At 41.8% G+C, this 23,476-nt stretch overlaps 1 long non-coding RNA gene across 2 annotated transcripts in view; it reads right to left on the bottom strand.

The window, feature by feature from the left end:
- The window catches only part of LOC134808520 (uncharacterized), a 25,012-nt gene extending 1,536 nt beyond the window's left edge, over window positions 1-23,476 (bottom strand). The window contains exons 1-4 of one of the 2 annotated variants that reach the window (XR_010151612.1): window positions 23,297-23,476; window positions 22,048-22,186; window positions 21,311-21,400; window positions 1,736-10,227 (exon numbers count right to left, since the gene is read on the bottom strand). This is a non-coding gene — a long non-coding RNA (uncharacterized LOC134808520). Of the gene's footprint in view, window positions 1-1,735; window positions 10,228-21,310; window positions 21,401-22,047; window positions 22,187-23,296 lie in introns of those variants that run through there. The other variant, XR_010151613.1, reaches the window with a different exon arrangement.

The raw sequence follows: 23,476 nt of genomic DNA, 5'->3' as shown, positions 1-23,476 counted from the left end.
CCAGGCTGGTGTGCAGTGGCCTGATCTCTGCAACTGCCATCTCCCGAGTGTTGAAGCGATTCTCCTGTCTCAGCCTCCTGAGTAGCTGGGATTACAGGTGCATGCCGCCATGCCCGGCTAATTTTTTGTATTTTAGTAGAGACGGGGTTTCACCGTGTTGCCCAGGGTGGTCTCGAACTCCTGAGCTCAGGCAAATCCACCCACCTTGGCCTCCCAAACTGCTAGGATAACAGGCGTGAGCCACTGCGACTGGCCTGCTTATGCTTTTTTTGAGGGGAGGGTGGTGAGACAGGGTCTCACTCTGTCACCCAGGCCTGAGTGCAGAGGTGTGAACATGGCCCACTGCAGCCTTGACTTCTGGTCTCAAGTGATCCTCCCAACTGTATCCTGAATAGCTGGCACCACAGGTTTATGTCACCACGCCTGGCTAATTTAAAAAAAAAAAAAAAAATTGTAGAGACAAGGCCTCACTGTGGGCTCAAACTGGGCCCAAGAGATCCTCACTTCAGCCTTCTGAAGTGTTGGAATTACAGCGGTGAGCCATTGTGCCAGGTCTGATTATGCGTAGAGTTGCAAAAATTTGGTCCTATAAGCAAGGTTGATGCTTTCTGGCAAAAACCAGCCCAATAAAAGCTTTTACTTTTTAAAGAATAAGACCTAATATAGGCCAGGTGCAGTGGCTCACACCTGTAATCCCAGCACTTTGGGAGGCCGAGGCGGTCGGATCACGAGGTCAGGAGTTCCAGACCAGCCTGCCCAACATAGTGAAACCCCGTCTCTACTAAAAATACAAAAATTAGCTGAGCATGTGGCGTGCGTCTGTAGTCCCACTACTCGGGAGGCTGAGGCAGGAGAATCGCTTGAACCTGGGAGGCAGAGGTTGTGGGGAGCCAAGATCATGACACTGCATGCCAGCCTGGGTGACAGAGCGAGACGCCGTCTCAAAAAAAAAAAAAGACTTAATAAGTGCCACATTGAGTCACCCTTGGTTGCTCTGGGCGACAGAGCAAGACTCCATCTCTAAATAAATAAATAAATAAAATTAAATGCTTGACCTTTACGTCAAATTAAACTGGCTAGCTTTAAATAGATTTTTTTCAGATTACATGCTCACTCTAGAAAAAAGACATGTGTGACAAAATACAGAGTGAAAGTATACTTCTTCCCTTTCTATTTTTTGAGAAGCACAATATAGCATCCTGGTAAGTGAGCAGGCTCTGGAACCAAACTGGATTGAAACTGTGGCTTGGGTACTTACTAGCCATGAACTGGAACAATTTATCTGTTTTAATTTCCTTCTATGTAAAATAGGGATAAAAACTATAGTAATTAGAGCTGTAGTGAGCATTAAATGAGTTAATTAATGCATCTAATGTAATTAGAGCAGTGCTTATCACATAGTTGGTGCTCAATGAATACTGTTATTAAACTCCATGTATGTGGATACACACATAGACACACAAAATAAAGGCAATTACATATATGTTAGAAAAAGTATTCCAAAACTCCTTATGGCTGTAAAAGCAACATTACATATTGAGGTTTGAATGGCTGCCTGTTCCATTGTACAACACACTGGAAACTGCTACAGCTAGGTCTCAAGTAACCTGGTCCTTTGTTCTTTAACATCTGAAGAGTACTTTGGCACAGGTCTTTGGAAAGGCTCCTTCTCCCATCATCAGTATGTACTGCATTATTTAAAATTACCCATTTCAAGTAACGACACACAATGAGATTTCAGTGCATTCTCAGCCCATGCTGCTTTATTGCTAAAATATATATATACACAGGTGCAGAGCTTCCAACTTTTTTAACAGTTCCTTTTTACATCAAAGAATTAAATTTCTTCAAAAACCCCAAAGATGCATAGATTAAGAAGCAAGCTGCCTTTTGTAATACTTAAAATAATATTCAATGAAACTCTTAACGTTATACACCAATGGTGCAATGGAGAATATGGAGGACAGCAAGTAAACACAGTGAGCAACTCTTATTCTTACAAGGCAGTAAGTAAAGTATAATGTGAAGGACAGTCTAAGATAATCTTTCTGGTTATAAGAAATGGGTCGGTTTTATGATAAGTGCCAAGACTGTTACTGTTTAAGGATTGATGATAATATATTACCAGAATACCTTTCTTATCCCTGGGAGAAAATACTTTTTCACTGATGGAATGACATATCACCAAGGGAGAAAAAAATCTGAATACTGTCAGTAACTAAGATACCTATTCTGACTTTAAAGAAGATTTAGGACTTCATGGAGAAATCTGTGATGTTTGGTTTCCCAAAATTAAGTATTTTAATGTGCCTTAGTGGAATAATCGGAGGAATTTAGAGAAACTCTGTTCTTAATCTTTACTGGCTGACAGACATGCTATCAAGTAATTGGGGAAGACAAACTATATTCAGGATATGACATCTCACTTCATATATTTCAATGGAAACCAAACATCACAGTCACAAGAAGTCTAATTCAATTCTGAACCACTGAAAAGTTAGTTACCATTCCACTTTATTCATTCCCAAAGTTATTTGTAGCAAAATCCTACAGGAAAGAATGAAATAAAAAGTTTTCAAAAAATTTTTTTCAATCATAGAATGTAAAACCTTGAATGTGCCTTGTGAAAATCATTTAGTCTAATCTTGAATTCTATTTAGGCTTGTTTCAGACATCATGAATGCCATTTTTACGTCATTTGTCACAATCACTTGTACTTATATATATTTTTAAAGTCAGGAATTTTCTCAAGGAAAATTTTAAGCTACTACAGGCCAGGTGCAGTGGCTCACACCTGTAATCCCAGCACTTTGGAAGGCTAAGGGGGGGGGCGGATCACGTAAGGCCAGGAGTTAAAGACCAGCCTGGCCAACATGGCGAAACCCCGTCTCTACTAAAAATACAAAAATTAGCTGAGGGTGGTGGTGCATGTCTGTAATCCCAGCTACTCGGGAGGTGGAGGTTGCAGTGAGCTGAGATCACATTGCTTCACTCCAGCCTGGGCGACAGAGTGAGACTGTTTAAAAAAAAAATTTTTTTTTAAGCTACTGCAATAAATTTGTTTATTCATCAAATAAAATAAATAGCAAGGATTTTCTTCTATTGGAAAAAATAGATAGCAAGGATTTTCTTCTAGTGGAAAAAGTTTCTCCTGTTTAACCTGGCATTAAAAGCTTTAGTCAAGAAATTGTAGTCTGGCCAAACCCATCAAGGATAAAACTTTGGCTATAAAATTTGTTTAAACTGTTTTTTATGCAATAAAATAACAAACTAACCACAGATCTGTCAGTATTTTCAGGACTATTCTACAAAAAGGAAGTCTCCCTTATCGCAGGGGTACTTTATAGTTGGTCATTGGTAGTTGGTACCAGTATCATCCACAACATGTGCCTAGTCATCTGAAAATCCTGAAATAGTGGAAATATGTGCATCCTGACTCTTTTCAACTCAAATCCCAGTTTTAAAAGACCTCAAACTTTGTCTACATAAACCATATCATAAACAAACCCCATATCCATATCTAGTTATTTTACATACTCCATACTGGCATTCCCTACTTTCCTACTCTTTCTGAAACTCTGCACCTTTCTGATTATTATAGCCATAGCAGCTAGTTTTATTCAGCATGCTTAGTTTGTGTCTTTTGTTTTCAAACATGCTTGGGGACTAATGGAACCAGGCAAGTGGTTAGAGGGTGGGCACTGCTACGCCCTAGTCCTGACAGTTTGAATGTCTTGTGGTTGCCCCTGTTTATCTTCTACTTCCCATTTTCAATGGAAGTAAGAAAAATCCTTTATTAAAACATGAAAATAATCTGAATATATTCAAGCTATTGGTCTTAGTCTCTATTGCTTCATTATTAACAAATGCATATATAAAATAACTAGTAACCACAACACTGGACATTTTGAGTCATGCATTAGAATGTTCGTACTCTAAAACCAGAGTTAAGGTCCTGTCACTATTGCTTGCACTTTCAATCAGACCCAGTTTGAGTTTAATAAGCATGCAAAATAAATTCCTTGATTCAGAGGAATTAGGGGAAATAACAAGGATCCATGCAAGTTTCAACTCAAAAGTTGGGTTAATAATTGCTTAGAAATGCAGGTAGAAGCTCCACATCTATCACAATGCTGCTTCAGAAAAGGGATAGGAGTCATACACAAAAATGTTAAAATTAGGACCACTAGTCAGTTTTAAAAGGCTTATATGCAAATCCTGGTCCATCTGAGTAGAGAATGATGTACAAACTCTGGGAAAAGAAAGAGAATTGAGGGATGTAGAGTCTTAAGGAGCTGTTAATTTTCTTCGCGATTTACTGACAACTATAACAGGAGAGCATAGGTGGTTTAGGGGGATGGTTAAGATGCTCTTAGGCAGAATGGTTTCTTTTCTGATTCATGCTAATGAGCATTACCTGCATAGCTCCCTGGGGAAAAAAATGATAACGAGCAGGGCTAATACAATGTAAACTCAAGTTATCAATACCCTGAAATTTAGCACAGCCCTCTGCTTTTAAAAACTGTTCACCAAGGGATCCTTCCAAATAGGATATAATTAATAGCCAAGCAATGTTCATTAATAAACTAGAAGAAATCTGCTTGAACCAACAGCACCATGAGGATGTAAACTCCTGGAGGCCAAGAGTCTTCATCTTTTTGCATATCACAGATACAAGAAGAGTAAACATGAGACCACAGTAACTTTGAAAAGTAATTAACTGTATACTTTCAAGACTATGAAAAACTCGTAGTATATTTTAGCATTTAGATGTATTAACATGGCTGTTAAGGGTAATCTTTAATTGTTCCAAGTAACTGAACTGCTGACATCATTGTACTATGTAGCGCTGTCCCCAGATAGTGCAGATGTCTGAATATTGCTTGGTTATTCCCATGTCTCTAAGACCAACTGACAGCATAGGACATTTAAAGAGGAGCTATAATCAACTTAACATAGCCTTTTCCCTGTGTGTTAGTTGTCATGTAAGAATTAAATATTAAAGAGGCACTATTTCTTAGATCTACATCACTTCGTTTTTTCCCTGGGAAAACAAAGACCCAGTCTTTTCAGGGATAGTCAAGGTGCTAAAAGGCCAAGATAGACATCAGGTGAAAGGGAGTGAAGTCACCCTAGTTCCACTATTATATTCTGATGTGAGCTGTGTGGTTCCTCAGATCAAGAAAGAAACTAGTTTGCTGGGTTCTCATTGATAAAGAATAAGCAGTCACAGGCCATAGGACACATCTATATTAGACAAGGTTTTACACCTCACCCACCGAAACATATTCACTGGCTATTCCTTTCAGTCCTTCTGCTTTGCATCTTTAAATCCTAACTCCCTAATCGTAAGCATGAGAGAAATCCGGCTTATCCATGTTCTTGGGAGTTTTTTTAAAACATTAAACTCACAAACTTCTCTCCCTTTAAAAAAAAATGTACCCAGGAAACCAGTGGAGAAAGATGAGGAGACAAAGCAGAAAGTATACCATTCTACAAAATAAATGCCTGTTGCTAAAACATCGTAAGCAAAAAACCCATAGAGCGGCTTCAGTGGGGCTGTAGTACATTTGTTTCCAGGTTAAGCACTATAAAGGTTTAATTTCAACAGCTCTAACCCTCTGATTTAGGAAACAAACAGGGTCTTTAACCTTTAACTTACAAAAAAGATTATTTCTCACATAAAGATAAATTCATATACATTCATACTGTTCTAAAAGAAAGTACCTTTCATATGCTCTTTATCCAGAACATTTTTTCCTTTTGTGCATTTTTTGTTTGTTTGAGGTGGAGTCTTACTGTCACCAGGCCGGAGTACAGTGGTGTGATCTCAGCTCACTGCAACCTCCGCCTCCCAGGTTTAAGCGATTCTCCTGCCTCAGCCTCCCGAGTAGCTGGGATTACAGGCATGTGCCACCATGCCCAGCTAAGTTTTGTATTTTTAGTAGAGATGGCATTTCACCATGTTGGCCAGGATGGTCCTGATCTCTTGACCTTGTGATCCGCCCACCTTGGCCTCCCAAAGTGCTGGGATTATAGGTGTGAGCCACCGCACCTGGCCTTTGTGCAACTCTTGGTTGCAGAGCCCCACAAACTCCAGTAGTATCACTTATTCTATTGTACAACCTTGCTAATGCAAATTACTATACATGCACAAACTTATTGCTACTAAAATTCTACCTCTTGAAAATTACTATTCATTTTATGGCTTTTTTTTTTCAACAGGAAATATCCTTTCCTATATATTGTGCTATTCTGTATTCACTACCTTTTCAGTTTTTTTTTTTTTTTTTTTTTTTAAGTTAAATGCTTTTCAGTAATGGATTCTCCCAGGCACTAAACTACTTAAGCCAGGAGTATAACTACTTCAAATACACTATGAGAACCTAAACTTGGGTCTCTGGAGATCTGCTGCCAGAGTCTACTTGTTCTAACCTGTGTATGCACAAGACACACCACATTATAATAGTTTTGCATTTGCTATCATACATTAGTTATGTAGAATCTGTGTCAGCAAATGCTGGACTCTCCCTAATACTGAAATTTAAAAATCACCTCAGAAAACTGCCACTTCTGAGTTCTCAAGGCAGCTTTTAGAGGTAGGAATTCCTTCTCTACAGAAAGCTATCTTATTCTCTCAGAACAAAACGACTGTTTTATTTCCACAAGTAAAGTAGATAAAAGTGAAAGCTGTCTGAGGCTTACTATACCCAAGAGAAAAAGTCTACTTACTACGTAGCAACCTAGGTAGGTGCCACCCAGCTACATTTCCAGTTCTCATGAAAAGTTCTGAAAATCCCATCAATAGACAATTCAGCACATTTGGAAATAGGAAGAGCCCTAACAAATAACTGAATACTCCAAATTACTGAGTGTTTGCACACAGCATGCTGCAAACAGGAAATGTAAATGGTCTGCAGATTAGAAAAGCACTCACTGAAGCAATTAACAGCATCTCCGTAAGACATGCAAAATGTAATTTCTTGACATACAAGGAGTAGGAAAATAATGAACCTAAAAGACATGCCATGTTAAGACATGAAAAGAGCAGGCCAGGTGGATTACTTGAGGTCAGGAGTTTGAGACCAGCCTGGCCAACACGGCAAAACCCCGTCTCTACTAAAAATACAAAAATTAGCTGGGCGTGGTGGCACGTGCCTGTAGTCCCAGCTACTCAGGAGGCTGGGGCACGAGAATCACTTGAACCCAAGAGGCAGAGGTTACAGTGAGCAAAGATTGTGCCACTGCACTCCAGCCTGGGTGACAGAGTGAAACTCTATCTCCCCCCCACCCCCAAAAATGAGCAAAGCAGAATAATTAAATGCGGTCTCATTTTGACTTGAGGTTTCATAAGACACAAAGACAGCTGGTTTCCAGATACCTTATGGAAAGCTGAAATGTCCTCAAACATAGTATCTCAGATTTTGACCCCACATTTCTATTCATAAATGAGTCTTTTGGGCCTTAATCTCTTTTCCCCAGGAAGAATATAACAGATTTAGACATTATGGAAAAAGAAAAGGTTTAGATTTTCCACTCTTTTTACACTATTTGTTATTATCACTAATTCATCCTGAAGTTTAAAATCACTAGACTCATGCACTAACCCCTAACATGGCACTACAATATGCTACCAAGCACTAATGCTTACAAAACTATACACATCTCAAAATGGAAGACATTGGTGATTTTGTTGTTCTTAAACAACTTGTAACATTTGTCCACAAGTATTAAAATATACATATATATATATATTTCTATTGCACATATCCCGGTTTTAACTTTTCAAAAGAAAAACTGCCAGCTAACATGGATGAGCAAGGGAAAGGAAGGAAGCATGGCTACAAATCGACGTATAGTCCTGCCTAAAATTATAGCTTTTCCTATCAAGGGGACCAAAATAGACAAGAAAAAAATGTAGATGTGTTAATTAAACACTGGGCAACTACAGCTGGAATATATCCATTTTGTTAAATGCATCTGGTCTGAAGCATGGAAGATATAATTTCAAGAGCATTAAACACTGGTTCTCTCAACTGTATATAAAGCATATAGAGACGCTGAGTCTGATAGCTATTCAAACAAGTGGGCCAGAGCTGGTTTCAATGGTGCCAAAAGTACAGGTACTCTACCCCCTGCCAAATGATCCTACCAAAAAAGATGCCAGAAGTACACAGAGAAGATGGGTTTAACAGACACCTGGAAAGTGTCTCCATTCTCCATGATATGACATTTTCAACATACTAGTGGAACCCATATATGTAGGCTCCATTCTGTCTTGAACAGTTCCAAAATATTAAAGAAAAACATCAGGAAGTTGGTAGATTACTTAAGAGAAAAATTTGAGTTACTTTTAACCGAAGTGATTTCTACTATGCTTTTATCACTCAGTAGCTGCCCTCAAAAAAATATTTTATATATAATATGTAATTATTTTACTGAAAGTATTTTTTACCCATTTCAAATGGGCTGATTGACCAATCTCACTAATAATAAGAGTGCTCACCATTTCCCATTTTAGGCCATTTTTATCACTCTCAAATTTTGGTGAATCTTCCCTAAGTTCCCAGCATCACAGCATTCATGGACCTGAGTAAACATTCCAGAAAACACAGAGATGTTCCAATACTCTGTTCTTAATTTCATCTAATTAGTTTTAAAATTTATTCTCTACTCACAAGAAGCATAAATAAAGGTTTCACTCTTATATAAAGACCTGACAATACATACAATGGTCCTCTGCTGATTTGGAAGCAAAGACAGTTTTCTACGACAGTCTGTTCTTTATAATGTATAACTGTTGTGGGAAAAAAGAAAATCCATTTCTTATTGTAATTATTTTTCTTATTTGAGGTTTCTTTTCCACGATGACCCAACCACAAGTTTGGGAACATTGCTTCTGAGGCCCATTCTCTGACGAGAAAGTTCAGTCCCAACTGGGGAAAGTACCTGAGTCCCAGCCTTTTCAGCCTAGAAATCAGGCTGAGCGTGGTGGTGCGCGCCTGTAATCCTAGCTACTTGGGAGGCTGAGGCAGGAGAATCGCTTGAACCCGGGTGGGAGAGACTGCAGTGAGCAGAAATCACGCATCACTCCAGCCTGGGCAACAGAGAGAGACTGCCTCAAAAAATAAATAAATAAATAAATAAAAATCAAACATCCAAGTATCCACCTTGGGTTGCAGGAAGAGTTAATCTTATGCGTTTATAAAAAAAATGTAACTATATAATGTGAAACACCATAAAGTCAGATGGCACTGCATGAGGGATTTTTGCTTCTTTTTCTTAAGGAAAAGGAGTTACATGGAAAATTCTCTCATCCTCCCCCCTCTGCCCCCAACTCCTCTATGTCCAAAGTTTTTTTTTTATTTTTCTGAGACAGAGTCTCACTCTGTCACCCAGGCTGGAGTGCAGTGGTGCAATCTCAGTTCACTGCAACCTCCGCCTCCCGGGTTCAAGCAATTCTCCTGCCTCAGCCTCACGAGTAGCTGGGATTACACGTATCTACCACCACGCCTGGCTAATTTTCTATTTTTAGTAGAGATGGGGTTTCTCCATGTTGGTCAGGCTGGTCTCAAACTCCCAACCTCAGGTGATTTGCCTGCCTTGGCCTCCCAAAGTGTTGGGATTATAGGTGTGAGCCACCGCACCCGGCCTAGGTTTTTGTTTAAAATTGGGCCTTTGTTCCTATTCAGTAAATCTATGTCACAGGATGAGCCAGGATTTAAATATACAAATATAAATTTTTAGTATCTTTCACGTCAAATTAGAAACACATATTTGGAATTTACTGCTGCAGTCTCAACTGTGCTTATCATGGTAGTGGCTGAAACTGGAAGACATTTTTTTTAAACCCTGAAGTCATTCATACTTGCTGCTACTTTAGTCTTCTTGCTTGGAATGAAAAGTATTCACAAATACCACCACCTAAGCACCTGTTTCAAATGAAACTCAGCCTTCTGCTTGCAAAATGATGTCTTTATAATTAAGCAAACAGCAAAAGACCCATACGAGTTGCTTCTTTCTTCCTGGAGATGTTAGCAGGATAACTGGAATCCTAGGAGCTCCTCTGTGTTCAATTTGAGAGGCAGAACAAAAAGAAAAGTGGCCTTTTCCATTTCAAATCATGGAGGCAATGTGTAGAGAAGTGATAGCCACATTTCAAGAACAGGGAAAGTAACTGGGTAAAAGAAGCAGGACTACCCACTCTAGGAGACAACATAGAGACACCTAGAAATACAAAATAAAAACAGAAAGATTAGGACAGGTACTTTTGCATAAGCTGACTCAAAACAATATCTAAAATGTAAAGAAAAGAATAGGCCGGGTGCAGTGGCTTACATCTGTAAACCCAGCACTTCGGGAAGCCGAGGCGGGTGGATCACCAGGTCCGGAGTTCAAGACCAGCCTGGCCAACATGGTGAAACCCCGTCTCTACTAAAGATACAAAAATTAGCTGGGCGTGGTAACGGGTGCCTGTTAGTCCCAGCTACTCAGGAAGCCGAGGCAGGAGAATCGCTTGAACCTGGGAGGCAGAGATTTCAGTGAGCCAAGATTGCATCACAGCACTCCAGCCCAGGCAACAGAACGTGACTCCGTCTCAAACAAACAAACAAACAAACAAAAGAATATTTTGGATTACATATTATCTAAAAGAAAATGACCAACCATAACACCAAATTCAGTACTATTATCAGAAAAGCAGTAACAGCTAGAAAAAAAAAATACAAGCATGATACAAAAAAAGCTGGATTTATACAAGCATGATACAAAAAACTTTTGCATATAAAACATTTTTTTTTGTTTGTTTTTGTTCTTTTTTTGAGACAAAGTCTTACTCTGCTGCCCAGGCTGGAGTGCAGTGCTGTGATCTCAGCTCATTGCAACCTCTGCCCCCTGGGTTCAAGTGATTCTCCTGCCTTAGCCTCCCGAGTAGCTGGCATTACAGGCATGTACCACCACACCCGGCTAATTTTTGTATTTTTAGTAGAAACGGGGTTTCACCATGTTGGCCAGGCTGGGTTCAAACTCCTCACCTCAAGTGATCCACTCGCCTCAGCCTCCCAAAGTATTGGGATTACAGGCGTGAGCCACTGGGCCCGGCCACATTTGTGTTTTAAAGTAGCACTGAGCCAGGTGCAGCAGCTCACACCTGTAATCCCAGCACTTTGGGGAGGCTGAGGCAGGGGGATCCCTTGAGCCCAGGAATTGGAGACCAGCCTGGGCAACATATCAAGACCCCACTCTACAAAAAATAAAAAATTAGCAGGGCGTGGTGGTGCCCTCTTGTGGTCCCAGCTACTTTGGAGGAGGCTGAAGCAGGAGGATCGCTTGAGCCCTGGAGGTTGAGGTTGCAGTGAGCCATGATTGCACCACTGCACTCAGCTTGGGCAACAGAGTGAGACTCTGTCTCCAAAAAATAAAAATGAAAAATAAGGTAGCACTGCATCTTCGCTTGCACCTCCTATCAAAAGAAAAAAGAAACAAAAATAAACACAAGTAGCACTGTACTCCAAATTTGATATCGAAATATATAATACTCAAAAGCATACATATCTTACTCTGAATCACCTTCAACTACCAGCAATAAACGATATTTTATAAAATATAACTAAGTAAAATATATACTGTTCCATTATCACCAAATGTAAACATGTAAATACTAAATCAAGGCCAGGCACAGTGGCTCACGCCTGTAATCCCAGCAGTTTGGGAGGCCTAGCGGGTGGATCACCTGAGGTCAGGAGTTCAAGACCAACATGGCCAACATGTTAAAAATACAAAATCTATTAAAAATACAAAAAAATTAGCTGGGCGTGGTGGCGGGTGCCTGTAATCTCAGCTATTCAGGAGGCTGAGGCAGGAGAATCACTTGAACCTGGAGGTGGAGGTTGCAGTGAGCCAAGATTGTGCCACTGCTCACCAGCCTGGGTAACAAGAGTGAGACTGTATGAAAATTTTTTTTAAAAAGTACATCAAGTTCATTGCTGCTAAATCTAAAAACTGTTAAATTTGCAAAAAGAAGCTAGACACAAAAGGGCAAATATTGTATAATTCCACTTACATCAGATACAACAGTCAAATTCATAGAGATTTAGAGTAGAGAGGTTACCAGGGCTGTGGGAGCGGAGATGGGGAGATTAATGAGTACTGAGTTTGTTTGAAATGATGAAAAAATTCTAGAGATAATGGTAATGGGTATACAACAATGTGGAATATACTTAATGCCAATAAATTGTACACTGTAAAATATTTAAGAGTTTTGTTATGTATGCTCTACAATAATAAATACATCACAGATGCCCGTCAAAGGCTTAAATGATTTTAGTTTACAAAAATGGCCAATAGCGATTCGCTAACTAGTCTTTCTAGCCCACTATTTTCAGTCTGTCATATACATTAAAAAATACCTCAACTGTAAATTGAACCTAAATAACCTCTTCTGGTTGAAGATAGGGTTCTTATTCAAAGCCTAGGAAAGCCAAACGTATATTAATCCAGAATCAAATCAGGAGGAAAAATAGTGCAGAATTTGCACTTGTTGCAAAAGCAGCATGGAAGAAGAAAAAGTAAAGATCCACAGGTACACCTTTAGAACCCTATGAGCAGCAGGGCTGCTTCATTACAGAGGCTGACTTGAAACCCAGGAGGTGGAGGTTGCAGTAAGCTAAGATAGCGCCACTGCCCTCCAGACCAGCAACAGAGCAAGACTCTGTCTCAAAAAAAAAAAAAAAAAAAAAAGTGTATGTAAAAAAAATGCACACCTTGGCCGGGTGCGGTGGCTCACATCTGTAATCCCAGCACTTTGGGCGGCCAAGCTGGGAGGATCACGAGGTCAGGAGTTCGAGACCAACCTGGCCAACATGGTGAAACCCCCGTCTCTACTAAAAATACAAAAATTAGCCAGGTGAGGTGACGGGCGCCTGTAATCCCAGCTACTTGGGAGGCTGAGGCATGAGAATTGCTTGAAACCGGGAGCTGGAGGTTGCAGTGAGCCGAGATCAGGCCACCTGCACTCCACCCTGGGTGACAGAGCAAGACGCCGTCTGGATGGGGAAGGAAGCACACCTTGAACATATATAAACTTTGTCCCCCAATCTATATCTTAATATTAGGCAATAACACTAGCAAATCATAAGCTTATATTCTCTTCAAAATGCCCAATTTCATATCTCAGACATGACTATTCAATTTATACACTCTTACACACAGGTATATATGTGTATGTATCATTAACGGCAGGATGTAACTAACCCATTTGAGGATGGCTGTCTGGGCACAGTGGCTCACACCTATGATCCCAGCACTTTGGGAGGCTGAGGCGGGGAAAGACTGCTTGAGCTCACGAGTTCGAGACTAGCCTGGCCATATACTGACATTCTGTCTCTACAAAAACTGAAAAAATTAACAAGTGCGGTGGCATGTGCCTGTAGTCCCGACTACTCAGGAGGCTGAAGTGGGAGAATCGCTTGAGCCCAGGAGGTGAAGTTGTAGTGAGCTGAAACTGTGCCACTGCACTCCAGCCTGGGCGACAGTGAGACCCTGTCTCAAAACAAACAACAACAAAACTCAGAATGGCTGAATAAATAGCAGCTTAGTGTAAAAGCCAAAATTTATGACCTTCAGTTCCTCCTAAGATCTGCACCCTGATCTCTTCTGACCATAGCTCGATCATGGGCTCTAACCACAATGGACTCTGCTCTTTCTGAAACGTTAGGCATGCTCCTTACAGCCTTTGTAGTGGCTGTTCCCACACTGGGAAGACTCTTCCCCCAGGTATCTGCGTAACTAGTCCCCTTGCAGGTCTCTAAATATCATTTCTTCAATGAGGCCTACCTTGGGCCCCTATATAAACCTGTATCTTCCCCTCATCCTACACACAGATACTCTCCCAACACTGCCCTTTATCCTGCTCTACTTTTCCCTTTATCCACAGCACGTGACACTATCTAGGAACTTACAAGAGGTACTTATTTCATTTCTCACTCACTGTTTTGTCTAAAATGTAAGATCCACTGGAAGGATCCTGTTTTGTTCACTGATGAATTACAAGCACCCAGAATAGCATGTGACCCATGGTAAGCACTTGATGAAAATCTGTTGAATAGTTTGGGTGCCGTGGCTCACCCCTGTAATCCCAGCACTTTGGGAGGCCAAGGTGGGTGGATCACCCAAGGTCAGGAGTTCGAGACCAGTCTGGCCAACATGGCAAAACCCCATCTCTACTAAAAATACAAAAATTAGCCAGGCATGGTGGCATACACCTGTAGTCCCAGTTATTTGGGAGGCTAAGGCAGGAGGACAACTTGAGTCCGAGGGGCAGACATTGCAGTGAGACGAGATCGCACCACTGCATTCCAACCTGCGTGACAGAGCGAGACTTTATCTTAAAAAAAAAAATTAAAAATTAAAAAAATCTGTTGAATACATGAATAGTAGGGCTCTTAAATGCTTAGCCAACATGAACTAAAAATATAATTAGACACAATCTAGAAAACCTAGTTTTCTTTGAGATGGAGTCTCACTCTATCGCCTGGGCTGGAGTACAATGGCACAATCTCGACTCACTGCAACCTCTGCCTCCCAGGTTCAAGCGATTCTCCTGCCTCAGCCTCCCGAGTAGCTGGGATTACAGGTGCCTGTACTATGCTAATTTTTTTTAATTTTCTTTGTATTTTTAGTAGAGATAGGGTTTCAGGATGTTGACCAGGCTGGTCTCAAACTCCTGACCTTTTTTTTGTATTTTTAGTAGCGATAGGGTTTCACCATGTTGACCAGGCTGGTCTCGAACTCCTGACCTCGTGATTCACCCGCCTCGGCCTCCCAAAGTGGTGGGGTTACAGGCGTGAGCTAGCACAACCAGCTGCTGAAAATCTAGTTTTCTGGATTTATCAACTGCAACTATACAACGGATACACAAAACTTACAAATAAATTTCCCCTAAAGTTGGCCTCACATTAGGTACTTTCAAGTGGCTGAAGTTACTCACTTGCTTACTGGTGCTGATTATACAAAGTAACTTTCTACTAAAAAACCTGACTTATTGGGAGGATCGAAAAGGAGAACAGGCCGGGCACGGTGGCTCACGCCTGTAATCCCAGCACTTTAGGAGGCCGAGGCGGGTGGATCACCTGAGGTCAGGAGTTCGAGACCAGCCTGACCAACATGGAGAAACCCCATCTCTACTAAAAATACAAAATTAGCCGGGCGTGGTGGTGCATGCCTGCAATCCCAGCTACTCGGGAGGCTGAGGCAGGAGAACTGCTTGAACCCGGGAGGCAGAGGTTGCAGTGATCTGAGATTGTGCCACTGCACTCTGGCCTGAGCAACAGAGTGAAACTCCGTCTCAAAAAAAAAAGTAAAAAGACCTCAAATCAACCAACCTAACTTTAAAGGAACTAAAAACAATAAGAAAACCAACGAAATCAAAAGCTGGTTCTAAGAGGGTCATGGGAATCTCCAAATCTGTAGCCACTTGGTCGAAAATGCAGGTGGCTGGGGGTACCTCCAAAGTACAGCTGGCATCTGAAGTGAGGACAGTCTTGTTGAGGACCATGCCCTTTGACCTGTGAGGTCTATGCTAATTCTTGGGTGGTGTCAGAAATGTACTGTCATGGCCAGGCTCAGTGGCTCATGCCTGTAATCCCAGCACTTTGGGAGGCCAAGACCGGCGGATCACGAGGTCAGGAGGTCGAGACCATCCCAGCTAACACCGTGAAACCCCGTCTCTACTAAAAATACAAAAAATTACCTGGGCGTGGTGGCAGACGCCTGTAGTCCCAGCTACCTGGGAGGGTGAGGCAGGAGAATGATGTGAACCCAGGAGGCAGAGCTTGCAGTGAGATTGCGCCACTGCACTCCAGCCTGGGGAACAAAGCGAGACTCCGTGTCAAAAAAAAAAAGAAAAGAAATGTATTGCCATGTACCACTTGATGTCAGAATACTGACCAACAGAACAAGGAGGAAGTGACAGTGAGTGACTTCTGCGGCAAAGTCATAGAGTAGACTATGGCTTTTGCCTTATTCTCTTAGATTGCTTGTTTAGGGAGAAGCCAGCCACCGTATAAGAGTACTCAGACAGCCCTGAAAGAGGCCTACATTGGGAGGAAATGAAACTTCCCCCTAAACAGCATGAATGTGCCAGCCATGTAAATGTGTCACCACAGAACTCCATCAGACTTCAAGCTTTTTTTTTTTTTTTTTTTGAGACGGAGTCTTGCTCTGTTGCCCAGGCTGGAGTACAGTAGCGCGCCATCTCTGCTCACTGCAAGCTCCGCCTCCCAGGTTCATGCCATTCTCCTGCCTCAGCCTCCCCAGTAGCTGGGATTACAGGTGCCCAACACCACACCCGACTAATTTGTGTGTGTGTTTTTAGTAGAGACAGGGTTTCACCGTGTTAGCCAGGATGGTCTCGATCTCCTGACCTCGTGATCCGACTGCCTTGGCCTCCCAAAGTGCTGGGATTACAGGCATGAGCCACCGTGCCTAGCCAGATTTCAAGCTTTTAAGAGACCCTAAGCCAGAACCTCCCCAGAGCTAAGCTATTACCAAATTCTTGAGAGACGTAATACATATTTGTTGTTGTTTTAATCTACTGAGTTTTGGGTTATTTGTTATACAGCAATAACTAATATACTTTGCTTCCTCTAAGGACAGAGAGAATGATGTATCCCAGGAGTTAGTGCACCTTTTTTACTTCACTATGTAAATAGGGAATTTAGAATATATTTCACAAAACACAATGAATACTATTATCACTATCAATCAAATTAAGTTTATAAGTATCATATTAAAAAAAAAACCTTCCTAGCTGGGCGTGGTGGCAGGCCTGTAATCCTAACTATTCAGGAGGCTGACGCAGGAGAATCACTTGAACCCCGGAGGCGGAGGTTGCAGCAAGCACCAATGTATTCTAGCCTGGGCAACAGAGTGAGACTCTGTCTCAAAAAAATAAATAATTAAAAAAAAAAAAAAACTTACCAGGCGCGGTGGCCCACGCCTGTAATCCTAGCACTTTGGGAGGCTGAGGGGGGTGGATCACCTGAGGTCAGGAGTTGGAGACCAGCCTGGCCAACATGGCAAAACTCCATCTCTAATAAAAATACAAAAATTAGCTGGGTGTGGTGGCAGACACCTATAATCCCAGGTACAAGAGAGGCTGAGGCAGGAGAATAGCTTGAACCTGGGGGGTGGAAGTTGCAGCAAGCTGAGATTGTGCCACTTCACTCCAGCCAGGGCAAAAAACCAAAACAAACAAACAACAACAAAAAAACTTGCTGGGCTAGGTGCTCAATTTCTGCCCCCTAGATAGGGATATACTATGTCGATGTAAAACTGTTGCTTGAGCAAAAATTTAAGTTGTCATTTATCAAATATTTATTCAGTGCTTCCTTTCTTTGAAAATTCTAAATTATTTATTTGAATAAATATATGCACGAGGTAAGGTAAAATAGGGTAAACAGTGTTTCTGGCATATCCTTTTAGGAATATTCTATGGCTACAAAACATCTCTAGAGACATTTCCCACAAATGAAAGCACACTATATATTGTTCTGTACCTTGCTTTTTCTGTTAATGTATCTTAGAGATCATTCCATATCAGGACAAAGTACCAGTCTGTAAGTAAAGTACTACCTTTGATGTACTTTATTTACATCAGTTCTGTACACCATATATATATATATATATATATATACACACACATATATATATATATATATATACACATATATATACACATATATATATTTTTTTTCCCCTGAGACAGTGTTGCTTTGTCGCCCAGGCAGTGGTGCAATCTCAGCTCACTGCAACCTCTATCTCCCAGGTTCAAGCAATTCTCCTGCCTCAGCCTCCAGAGTAGCTGAGACTACAGGCACGTACCACTATGCCCGACTAATTTTTGTATTTTTAGTAAAGACACAGTTTCACCATGTTGGCCAGGCTCATCTCTAACTCCTGACCTCAAAGAACCCACCCGCCTTGGCCTCCCAAAGTGCTGGGATTACAGGTGTGAGCTAACACACCCAGCCTACAGATGGATATTCAGATTACTATAAATATTGTGCTATACCAATGTCAAGTTTCTATTATTGTCTACTTGGACTTAAAGTTGTAAATCCAAGTGGTAAGGCCTTCTTCACTCTAAAGGGCATTTTGCCTCATCAGTTTTTATTCCCTTTCTTACTAGTGATATATATATATATCAATCATATATATCATATATACACACACATATATACATATACATACAAAGATTGTTTTATTTTTCAATGTTTTTATTGTGATAAAATACACATAAAATTCACCATATTAACCCTTTCGAGTATACAATTCAGTAGTATTAAGTACATTCATACTGCTGTGCAACCATCACCGTAATCCACCTCCAGGACTCATTTCTTCTTCCCAAACTGAAACCTTGTACACATTACACAGTAATTCCCTCTCGCTGCCCTTCCTGCAACACCTGGCAACCATCATTCTACTTTCTGTCTCTATAATTCTGATGCTGCCCAAGCTGGGGTGCAGTGGCTATTCACAGGCACAATCAGCGTACTGCAGCCTTGAACTTCAGGCCTCAAGCAATCCTACTACCTCAGTTTCCAGAGTAGCTGGGACTACATACAAGGTTTCAATCCTTGAAGCAGTTGTACACTGAATGGTTTTCATATAATTAATCAAGGTATAAGTAGGTGTTAATGGGTTGAACTGTGTCCTCCCAATATTAGTATGTTAAAAGTCCTAGCCCCTACTACCTCATACTGTGACCTTATTTGGTAATAGAGTCATTACAGATGTCAGCAGCTAAGATGAGGTCATTAACAGAGCAGGATGGACCCCAATCCAATATGACTAGTCTCCTTATATTAGGACTCAGATACACACACAGGAAGAACTTCATGTGAAGACTGGAGTTATGCTGCCACAAGTTAAGGAACCACAAGAAATTAGAAGGACTGGAAATTTTCTTTTCAGTGCATTCAGAGGGACGGCCCTGCCAACACTTTGGTTTTAGACATCTGACCTTTATTTATAACTATCAAACAATTTCTGTTATTCTAAGCTACCCAATTTGTGGTGCTTTGTTACAGCAGGCCTAGGAAACTAAAACTAACACAGTAGGTATAAAGCCTATTTTGCAGATATAATGTCACTGTCAAGAAAGGACACACTGGCCAGGCGCGGTGGCTCACACCTCCAATCTCAGCACTTTGGGAGGCTAAGGAGGGCGGATCACGAGGTCAGGAGTTCAAGACGAGCCTGCCCAATATGGTGAAACCCCATCTCTACTAAAAATACAAAAATTAGCTGGGCGTGGTGGCAGGTGCCTATAATGTCAGCTTCTCAGGAGGCTGAGGCAGGAGAATCGCTTGAACCCGGGAGGCGGAGGTTGCAGTGAGCCGAGATTGCGCCATTGCACTTCAGCCTGGGCGACAAGAGCAAAACTCTGTCTCAAAAAAAAAATTAAATAAATATATTCTAAAATTTGCCTGGTTTAAGAGAAGAATGAATTATTATTAACTGTTCGCGGGAGTGTAGATCGGAACAGCCACTATGGAAAAACAGTATGGAAATTTTTTTTTGAGACGGAATCTCACTCTGTAGCCCAGGCTGGAGTGCAGTGGCGCGATCTTGGCTCATGGCAACCTCCGCCTCCCAGGTTCAAGCGATTCTCCTGCCACAGCCTCCTGAGTAGCCAGGATTACAGGCATGAGCCACTGCGCCCAGCTGGGAAGTTTCTAAAGAAATTAAAAATGGAACCACCACATAACCCAGCACTCCCTCTTCTGGGCATATAACCAAAAAACATGAAATCACTTCATAAAGATGTCTGCACTCCTATGTTCAGTGGAACATTATTCACAATAGCCAAGATACAGAAACAACCTAACTGTCCATCATCAATGGATGAATGGATAAACTGTAGAAACTACAGTGCATATATATGATGGCATATGTTACTCAGCCCTAAAAAAGAATGAGATCTTGGCCAGGCGCAGTGGCATATGCCTGTAATCCCAGCACTTTGGGATGAAGTCAAGAGTTTGAGACCAGCCTGGCCAAAATGGTGAAATCCTGTCTCTACTAAAAAAATATAAAAATTAACCAGGCGTGGTGGCGCACACCTGTAATCCTGGCTACTTGGGAGGCAGAGGCAAAAGAATCGCTTGAATTAGGGAGGCAGAGGTTGCAGTGAGCTGAGATAGCACCACTGCACTCCAGCCTGAGTGCAGTGACAGAGCAAGTGCTAAGACAGCAAGACTGTCTCAAAAAAAAAAAAACAACAAAACATTCTGCCATTTGTCACAGCATAGATGAGTCAGGAGGACTGAAAGAAAAACATTGCACAATCTCATTTACATGTGAAATTTTTTTTAAAAATCAAATATACAGAGTTAGAGAACAAAACAGTGATGGGGGAGTTAGTAAAGGAAGAGACATAGGTCAGAGAATATAAAGGAACAGGTACGTAGGCTGAACAAGTCTAACGATCTAATGTACAACATGACAACTATAGGTAATAAAATTATACTGTAAACAGGATCCATGCTAAATGAGATTTTAGCTGTTGCCACAAAAACAAAATAGCTATGTGAGACAATGGATGTTAATTTACTTCACTGTAGAAACCTTTTTACTATCTATATGCATCCCATAACATCATGTTGTATACCTGAAATATACACAAAATTTATTTAAATAAAACCACCCAGTAACATTTTTTTTTTAATCGTTATTTTTGTGTGAGATGGAGTCTGTCTCTGTGGCCCAGGCTGGAGCGCAGTGGCGCAATCTCGGCTCGCTGCAGCCTCCGCCTCCCAAGTTCAAGCAATTCTCCTGCCTCAGTCTCCCAAGTAGCTGGGATTACAGGTGCGTGCCACCACACCTGCTTAATTTTTGTATTTTTTGTAGAGATAGGGTTCCCCCATGTTACCCAGGCTGGTCTCAAATTCCTGACCTCAAGTATCTGCCCACCTCGGCCTCCCAAACTGCTGGGATTACAGGCGTGAGCCACCGGGCCAGGCCTATTTTTCAATCATTTGATTTCCTTCAATCTAATTAAATATGTGTCTGTTTTCTTTAGACAGTAAAAATTATTGGTAGTTTGAGCAAATGATCAAGATTACTCCTTTTTATTTAATACATTTCTTTTGTTGAAAAATAAAAGATTTAACTTAAATTTCAATAGCTTACAGTCATTTTTCATGTTCGTCTTCTGCTGAAGCTAACGGCTTATTGTTCCACTTCTATGTACCTGTTTTCAAGCTGCTTAAACAGTATTTGGAACGATTAGCCCACAATTACTTACTTGCCAAGTCCTGAGTTCAGAATTTTGTTTTTGAGATGAATATAAAAGCACCTAAAGGTCAAGGAAAATTTTCTTCCTGTGATAAGGAACCTAAAAAGAAAAAGAACATTAAGGATATGGCCCTCACTGGTGCTAGTAATTTTAGTATACAATATTACTCAAACAGACAAGCCATTGTTAAAAAAAAATCAATATAATAAACTATTCAAAAGGAACAGTAAGAAAGCAGTTACTCTCTACCTGCACTGGCATTAATTTTAAAAAGATGTCAAGTCTTGGAGCAATGGTTCTCAAGCTTTTATGAAACAGTGTCCTCTTTGAGAATCTGATACTATGGACCTTCTTCATCCCACAAAAATGTATAATTGTGCATAAAATTTCCAGTAGTTTATGGACCCCTACTTAAGACCTTAGTGTCAGGCCTCTGAGCCCAAGCCTGCACGTATATATCCAGATGGTCTGAAGCAACAGAAGAATCACAAAAGAAGTGAAAATGGCCGGTTCCTGCCTTAATTGATGACATTACCTTGTGAAATTCCATCTCCTGGCTCAGAAGCACCCCCACTGAGCACCTTGTGACCCCCACCCCTGCCCGCAAGGACACAACCCCCTTTGACTGTAATTTTCCACTACCTACCCAAATCATATAAAACTGCCCACCCCTAACTCCCTTAGCTGACTCCTTTTTGGACTCAGCCCGCCTGCACCCAGGTGAAATAAATAGCTTTATTACTCACACAAAGCCTGTTTGGTGGTCTCTTGGCACGGACGCGCCTGACACTTTGCTTTAGTGTAGATGACCACTCCCCTCTATAAGGTAGGGAGGAAGAATGTTCGGTTAGTTCCTCTCCTCTGGCCGATCTTTTTTTTCTTCTCCTGGATGAGACAAAGACAAAAAAACAAAAAATAAACTGACAGAGCGACAAAAAAGGTCTCATATAAAAGTCCTTCTGTGTTATTTTTCAGCTCTAGCAAATCCAGGGCCAACAAAGAGCATACCCAAAAACATTCATTTGTCTAATGGTGTGTCCGTTGGAACTCAACTAATGTGCCAGTTTTAAACAGGCCACACCAATTCAGAAACCTAGTAACAGGAACTTTCCTAGAATCTTACCTGAGAGACCGGATGAGGGGTTACAACAATCCAAATTACAAAAAGAGACAACCCGTTCGGTTAAAGGAGAACAGAATACCAAATGCCTCAGTGTTGACACTGTGCAACCCCACCACTTTACACAAACTACGTTCTAATAACATTTCCCTATCATTCTGTCTCTATAAAAACAATATTGTACACTGAACTCCTGTACTTCTGGGTCGGAAACCAAAAACGGTGAATTCTATCAAGACCCTGGCATCAGCCAAAATTAATGCGCCATTAGAACGTTATCAGGACATCAGTGCCAGAACCGCTTACTCAAATCATAAAAGTTTGGGAGGTGGGAGTGGGAGCGGACGGCTTTAGTAAAAGTTGCACCAGGATGTCCGCGATAAACACACTCGAATGCAATTCCCAAGGGGAACCTGTTACAAGTCTCAAGGTCAACGGGCTGGGGATACAAAATACTCAGAGCCACAACAGGCCTCAACTGATACCGCTGACGGGCAAAGAGGGGGAACGAAGTCCTAAGGCGAGGGGTATAAGTAAATCAATAAAACAAAGATATTCTTCGAAAAATAAATCGATGGCAGAAGCAGCGGCTGCCAGATACAGCCCCGTATGGGTGCAAGCAGAAGGCACAAAGGTGGCTAAAGGCACGGCACTGGGAAGGACCGAGACGGGCTGAGGGGTGGGCCGTGCAACACACCCAGAAGGCGGGTGACGGCCGCCCTGGAGCCGCCGAGGTTGGAACCCCCGCCCAGCCGAGGCCGAGGCCGGCTGCCCGCAACTCGCAGGTTCCTGCGCGCTTCCGTACCCGGCCCGGCTGGGCCACGCCACCTCCTCGGCGCCTGCTCGTCCCACCGTCACTGGCCTTCTCGGCTCACCTCGCACGGTCCAACAGATGCACTCGGCCTCCCGGGGGCTGCTCGCCCCCGGCCCAGAGGCCAGTTTACAGCGGCACGCCTTACTCCGCCATCTTCGCAGCTTCTCAAGGTGGCCAACCCTGCGGTGGGCCGTTCCCACAAGCCCCGCCCCTGCCGCTGGGGCTGAGTGTTTATTGGGCA

Source organism: Pan troglodytes, chromosome 16 (assembly GCF_028858775.2).
Source record: "Pan troglodytes isolate AG18354 chromosome 16, NHGRI_mPanTro3-v2.0_pri, whole genome shotgun sequence".
In the NCBI taxonomy this organism is placed as follows: Eukaryota; Metazoa; Chordata; class Mammalia; order Primates; family Hominidae; genus Pan; species Pan troglodytes.
This window is presented reverse-complemented; position numbering and strand designations above follow the sequence as displayed.